Below are 7,746 nucleotides of genomic sequence, written 5' to 3'. Positions count from 1 at the left end.
ACTTCCTTTGAGCGTGTCAAATGTAGGACTTTGCAAAGACATGAAAGCAACTTTTAGAACTATATTCAAAGAATTAAAGGAAGCTGTGTTTGAGGAATTAAATGAAGGTGATGACAATGTCTCATAAAAAGGATAATAGCAACAGAGATAGAAATCACAAAGGGAACCAAGTGGAAATTCTTCAGTTGAAAAGTATAATAACCAAAATTGAAAATTCACTAGGGGGGCTCAATAGCAGATTTGAGATGGAAGAAGACAGAGCTTGCAAATTTGAAGACAGATCAAGAATAGGCAATCTGAGAGAAAAGCAAATGAAAAATGAACAGGGCCTCAGAGAATGTGAGAACCACCAGTGCACCCACATATGCATAATGTGGGTATAGAAAGAGAAGAGAGAGGCAAAGAAGTCAAAAATATATTTGAAGATGTAATGGCTGAAAAGTTCTGATATTTTACAAAAATAACCAATCTGCACATCAAAGGAGCTCTGTGAATGTCAAAGAGATCTACACCTAGACACATTATAGTTAACACACTGAAGGACAAAGAGAAAGTCTTGAAAGTAGCAAGATTAAAATCACTCATCATGTATATAGAAACCCTGATAAGACTAACAGCTGACATCTCATCATAATTATATTCTTTTTCCCATATAAAATAGGGGTAATTCTAATAATAAATTATTTATTTGAAATTATAAGGCAATGGCACATAAAGGTATACTTCTAGATGACAAAGTACAAAGTTGCTTGATAACAACTCCCTCAGTGCTTTTTTTACCTTCACTAAATGACACACACATATAATTTTAATACATAAACTACAGGTCTTAATTTATACATGCTTTTAGTCTTGAATTCATGTAGAAAACAGAATATGGTAGCAAAAATATTTATAACACAGGTTTGCATATGGTGAGTGCTGAGTATTGTATGAATTGGTATAGACTATATTATTTTACTTACCTCACGGAAGACCCTGCACACAAAACTGAGTTTCATGGCTACCAAGTTGCTATTGAAATAATGGAATAATAATTTAAAATTTATAAATTTATGTATGTGAAATTTAATGAGAAAGTAGTCTCTTATTTGATGAGAGATTTCAACAAAGTTGTTTTTTTCTGTCCTTTCTTTTTTTATTGGAGTATAATTGCTTTACAATGTTGTGTTAGTTTCTGCTGTACAATGAAGTGAATCAGCTACATATACACGTATCCTCTCCCTCTTAGACCTCTCCCACCTGCCCCATCCCACTCATCTAGGTCATCCCAGAGCACTGAGCTGAGCTTCCTGTGCTATACAGCAGGTTCCCACTTGCTATCTATTTTACACAGGGTAGTGTATATATGTCAGACCTAATCTCCCAATTCGTCCCACACTCCCCTTCCCCCACTGTGTCCACATGTCCATTCTCTACATCTACATCTCTATTCATGTCTTGGAACTAGGTTCATCTGTACCATTTTTCCAGATTCCACATACATATATTAATACACAATATTTGTTTTTCTCTTTCTGGATAACTTCACTCTGTATGACAGACTCTAGGTCTATCCACATCTCTACAAATGACCCAATTTTGTTCCTTTTTATGGCTGAGTAATATTCCATTGTATATATGTACCACATCTTCTTTATCCATTCATCTGTTGATGGACACTTAGGTTGTTTCCATATCCTGACTATTGTAAATAGTGCTGCAATGAACATTGGGCTACATGTGTTTTTTTGAATTATGGTTTTCTCAGGGTATATGCCCAGGAGTGGGATTGCTGGGTCATATGGTAGTTTTATTTTTAGTTTTGTAAGGAACCTACATCTTGTTCTCCATAGTGGCTGTATCAATTTACATTCCCACCAACAGGGCAAGAGGGTTCCCTTTTCTGCACACCTTCTCCAGCATTTATTGTTTGTAGATTTTTTGATGATGGCTATTCTGACTGGTGTGAGGTGATATCTAATTGTACTTTTTAAATAATTAATTAATTAATTAATTTTTGGCTGTGTTGGGTCTTTGTTGCTGTGTGCAGGCTTTCTCTAGATGTGGTGAGCAGGGGCTACACTTTGTTGCGGTGCACGGGCTTCTCATTACAGTGGCTGCACTTGTTGCGGAGCACAGGCCCTAGGCATGCAGGCTTCAGTAGTTGTGGAACATAGGCTCAGTAGTTGTGGCTTGTGAGTTCTAGAGCACAGTCCCAGTAGTTGTGGTGCACAGGTTTAGTTGCTCTGGGATAGGTGGGATCTTCCTGGACCAGGGTTCCAACCTGTGTGCCCTGCATTGGAAGGTGCATTCTTAACCACTGTGCCACCAGGGAAGTCCAAACTCATTGTACTTTTGATTTGCATTTCTCTAATAATTAGTGATATTGAGCATCTTTTCATGTGGGTCTTGGCCATCTATCTGTATGTCTTCTTTGGAGAAATGTTTATTTAGGTCTTCTGCTAATTTTTTGATTGGGTTGTTTGTTTATTTTGATATTGAGCTGCATGAGTTTTTTGTATATTTTGTATATTTTTTGTATCCTTTGTCCATTGCTACATTTGTGAATATTTTCTCCCATTCTGAGGGTTGTCTATTCATCTTTTTTATAGTTTCCTTTGCTGTGCAAAAGCTTTTACGTTTCATTAGGTTCCATTTGTTTATTTTTGGTTTTATTTCCATTACTCTAGGAGGTGGATCAAAAAAGATCTTGCTGTGATTTATGTCAAAGAGTGTTCTTCCTATGTTTTCCTCTAAGAGTTTTATAGTGTCTGGTCTTACATTTAGGTCTTTAATCTATTTTGAGTTTATTTTTTTGTATGGTGTTAGGGAGTGTTCTAATTTCATTCTTTTACATGTAGCTGTCTAGTTTTCCCAGCACCAGTTATTGAAGGAACTGTCTTTTCTCCCTTGTATATTCTTGCCACCTTTATGAAAAATAAGGTGACCATATGTGTGTGGGTTTATCTCTGGGCTTTCCATCTTGTTCCATTGATCTATATTTCTGTTTTTATGCCAATACTATACTGTCTTGATTACTGTAGCTTTGTACTATAGTCTGAAGTCAGGGACCCTGATTCCTCCAGCTCTGTTTTTCTTTCTCAAGATTGCTTTGGCTATTCAGGCTCTTTTGTTTTTCCACACAAATTGTAAAATCTTTTGTTTTAATTCTGTGAAAAATGCCGTTGGTAATTTGATAAGGATTGCATTCAATCTGTAGATTACTTTGGGTAGTATAGTCAGTTTCACAATATTGATTTTTCCTATCCAAGAACATGGTATATCTCTCCACCTCTTTGTGTTATCTTTGATTTCTTTCATCAGTGTTTTTTGTTTTTTTAACATATTTATTGGAGTATAATTGCTTTATAATGGTGTGAGAGTTTCTGCTTTATAACAATGTGAATCAGCTATATATATACATATATCTCCACATCTCCTCCCTCTTGTGTCTCCCTCTCACCCTCCCTATCCCATCCCTCTAGGTGGTCACAAAGCACCGAGCTGATCTCCCTGTGCTATACAGCTGCTTCATCAGTGTTTTATAGTTTTCTGAGTACAGGTCTTTTTCTTCTGTAGGTAGGTTTATTCCTAGGTATTTTATTCATTTTGTTGCAATGGTAAATGGGATTGTTTCCTTAGTTTCTCTTTCCAGTCTTTGGTTGCTAGTGTATAGGAATGCAAGAGATTTCTGAGCATTAATTTTGTATCCTGCAACTTTGCCAGACTTATTGATTAGCTCTAGTAGTATTCTGGTGACATCTTTAGGATTTTCTATGTATAGTGCCAAGTCATCTGCAAAGAATGACAGTTTTACTTCTTTTCCAATTTGGATTCCTTTTATTTCTTTTTCTTCCCTGATTGCCATGACTAGGACTTCCAAACTATGTTGAATAATACTGGTGAGAGTAGACATCCTTTTCTTGTTCCTGATCTTAGAGGAAATGCTTTGTTTTTTGTCATTGAGAATGATGCATGCTGTGGGTTTGTCATATATGGCCTTTATTATGTTGAGGTAGGTTCCCTCTATGCCCATTTTCTGTAGAGTTTTTTTTTTTAATCATAAATGGGTGTTGAAATTTGTCAAAAGCTTTTTCTGCATCTATTGAGATGATCATATGGTTTTTTTCTTTAATTTGTTAATAGGTCTATCACATTTATTGATTTGCATATATTGTAGAACACTTGCATCCCTGGGATAAATCCCACTTGACAATGGTGTATGATCCTTTCAATGCGTTGTTGGATTCTGTTTGCTAGTATTTTGTGGAGATTTCTGTGTCTGTGTTATCAGTCTGTAATTTTCTTTTTTTTGTGTGTGATATCTTTGTCTGGTTTTGGCACCAGGGTGATGGTGGCCTCATAGAACAAGTTTGGGAGTGTTCCTGCCTCTGCAATTATTTGGAAGAGTTTGAGAAGGATAGCTGTTAGGTATTCTCTAAATGTTTGATAGAATTTGCCTGTGAAGCCATCTGGTTGTGGACTTTCATTTTTTGGAAGATTTTTAATCACGGTTTCAATTTCATTACTTGTGATTGGACTGTTCATATTTTCTATTTCTTCCTGGTTCAGTCTTGGAAATTTGTACATTTCCAAAGATTTGTCCATTTCTTCCAGGTTGTCCATTTTATTGGCATATTTGTTTGTAGTAATCGCTCATGATCCTTTGCATTTCTGCAGTGTCAGTTGTTACTTCTCCTTTTTCATTTCTAATTTTATTGAGTCCTCTCCCTTTTTCTTCTTGATGAGTCTGGCTAAAGGTTTATTGATTTTGTTTATCCTTTCAAAGAACAAACTTTTAGTTTTATTGATCTTTGTTATTGTTTTCTTTGTTTCTGTTTCATTTATTTATGTTCTGATCTTTATGATTTCTTTCTACTAACTTTGTTTTGTTTGTTTGTTTTTATTCTTCTTTCTCTAGCTGCTTTATGTGTAAGGTTAAATTGTTTATTTGAGATTTTTCTTGTTTCTTGAGGTGAGATTGAATTGCTATAAAGTTCCCTCTTAGAAATGTTTTTGCTGTGTGCCATAGGTTTTGGGTTGTAGTGTTTTCATTGTCATTTGTTTTTATGTAATTTTTTATTTCCTCTTTGATTTCTTCAGTGATCTCTTAGTTATTCAGTAGTGCACTCTTTAGCCTCCATGTGTTTGTGTTTTCTACAGTTTTTTTCCTGTGATTGAATTCTAATCTTAAAGTGTTGTGCTCAGAAAAGATGTTTGATATGATTTCAATTTTCTTAAATTTTCCAAGACTTGATTTGTGGCCCATGATGTGACCTATCTTGGAGAATGTTCCCTGTTCAATTGAGAAGAAAGTGTATCCTTCCACTTTCAGGTGGAATGTCCTTTAAATATCATTTAAGTCTATCTAGTCTAATGTGTCATTTAAGGCTTGTGTTTCCTTATTAATTTCCTGTGTGGGTGATCTGTCCATTGGTGTAAGTGGGATGTTAAGGTCCCCCACTATTACTGTGTTACTGTCAATTTCCCATTCACAGCTGTTAGAATTTGCCTTATGTATTGAGGTGCTCCTATGTTGGGTGCATAAATATTTATAATTGTTATATCTTCTTCTTGGATTGATCCCTTGATCATTATATAGTGTTCATCCTGATCCCTTGTAACTGTCTTTATTTTAAAGTCTATTTTTTCTGATATGAGTATTGCAACTCCAGCTTTATTTTGATTTTCATTTGCATGGAATATCTTTTTCCATCCCCTCACTTTCAGTCTGTATGTGTCCCTAGGTCTGAAGTGGGTCTCTTGTAGACAGCATATATCCAGACCTTGTTTTTGAATCCATTGAGCCAGTTTGTGTCTTTTGGTTGGAGCATTTAATCCATTTACATTCAAGAAATGTTCCTATTACCATTTTGTTAATTGTTTTAGGTTTGTTTTTGTGGGTCTTTTTCCTTCAATTTAATTTTTGTTAGTTTGATTAATATGTGCCTGGGTGTGTTTCTCCTTGGGTTTATCCTGTATGGGACTCTCTGGGCTTCCTGGAGTTGGGTGGCTATTTCCTTTCCCATTATAATCAAAGTTTTCAACTATAATCTTTTCAAATATTTTCTCAGACCCTTTCTCTTTCTCTTCTTCTGGGACCCCTATAATTTGAATGTTGGTGTGTTTAATGTTGTCCCAGAGGTCTCTCAGGCTGTCCTCAATTCTTTTCATTCTTTATTCTGTTCCTTGGCAGTTATTTCCACCATTTCATCCTCCAGCTCACTTATTTGTCCTTCTGCTTCAGTTATTCTGCTATTGATTCCTTTTACTGTATTTTTAATTTCAGTTATTGTGTTGTTCATCACTGTTTGTTTGTTCATTAGTTCTTCTAGGTCCTTGTTAAACATTTCTTGTATTTTCTCTATCTGTGCTTCCATTCTATTTCCGAGATCTTGGATCATCTTTACTATCATTACTCTGAATTATTTTTCAGGTAGGTGACTATTTCCTCTTCATTTATCTGGTCTTTTAGGTTTTTACCTTGCTCTTTGATCCGTCACATATTTTTTGTCATCTCATTGTTTTTTGATGGGGGGCTGTGTTCCTGTCTTACTGGTTGTTTGCTTGAGGCATCAAGCACTGGAGTTTACAGGGAGTAGTGTAGATCTGGGTCTTGGTGCCAAGATGAGGACCTCCAGGAGACCTCACTCTAATTAATATTCCCTGAGGTCTGAGGTTCTCTGTCAGTCCAGCAGTTTGGACTTGGTGCTCCCATCACAGGAGCTCAGACCTGACCCCTGGCCTGGGAATCAAGATTCCACAAGCCACACAGCATGGCAAAAAAAGGCCAGAAAAGGCTTTGGCTGTTGGGGGCAGGGCTAGGTGAGCAGGACTAAGGTGGGCAGGGCTTAGGCAGGGGATGAGGCCTATACTCAGTACCAGTGCAGCTGGAAGAGGTTCTGGGGTGGGTAGCAGGTGTGGGGCTTAGGCTCAGCATAGCCAGAGGTGGCCTCAGAGGGTGGAGGTTTAGGCCTTGGACCCCAGCAGATGGGGTAAGTGTTTTCCCCATTCTCCTCTGAACTCCCAATACCCCGAATGTTTCTCCCTATCCCTGCTGATACCCTTGCTGTGAGTGTGCCCCTCTGGGCTTGGGAAACCCTCCCCTCCGCCAGCTTCCCTTCAGGGGTACCAGTCCTGTCCCACCTCCACTCCTCCTCCTCCCCTCCCTTTCCCCCACATCCTACCCGGTCATGAGGGGTTCCTCCTATCCCCTTAGGTGTCCATGGTCCCCCACCAGTGCCTGGAGGTTACCGTAGTTGTGAGGAGATACAAACTCCTCATCTTCCTACTCTGTCATCTTGACACCACCACACCCCTCTGAGATTTCAACAAAGTTTTGAAGTAAAAGTCCCAACTTGATATTGGACTATATCTGAGGAGGTAACTGATCCATCCCACCTAAATTGAAATAGGTGCTGTGCGTTTTGGAATCCCAAATTAGATACAGCCTTTTTCTGGCAATTCCAGGATCCCTGCACACATAGCCACTAATACAAAGCTATAAGCTCTATACGTTCTGTCATATCCACAATTCCTATATGTAGGACTCCTATTCCCTCATTCTAAAACCTAAGTAGACATATATAAAGGATACAAACTATTAGGTATAAAATAAGCTACATATTATACAACATGGGGAATATAGCATATTTTATAATAACTATAAATGGAGTATAAACTTTAAAAATTGTGAATCACTATATCATACACTTGTAACTTATATAATACTATACATCAACTCTAGTTCAATAAAATAAATTA

The sequence above is a fragment of the Tursiops truncatus genome, chromosome 7 (assembly GCF_011762595.2).
Source record: "Tursiops truncatus isolate mTurTru1 chromosome 7, mTurTru1.mat.Y, whole genome shotgun sequence".
NCBI lineage: Eukaryota > Metazoa > Chordata > Mammalia > Artiodactyla > Delphinidae > Tursiops > Tursiops truncatus.
Note: the sequence above shows the minus strand (reverse complement) of the source record.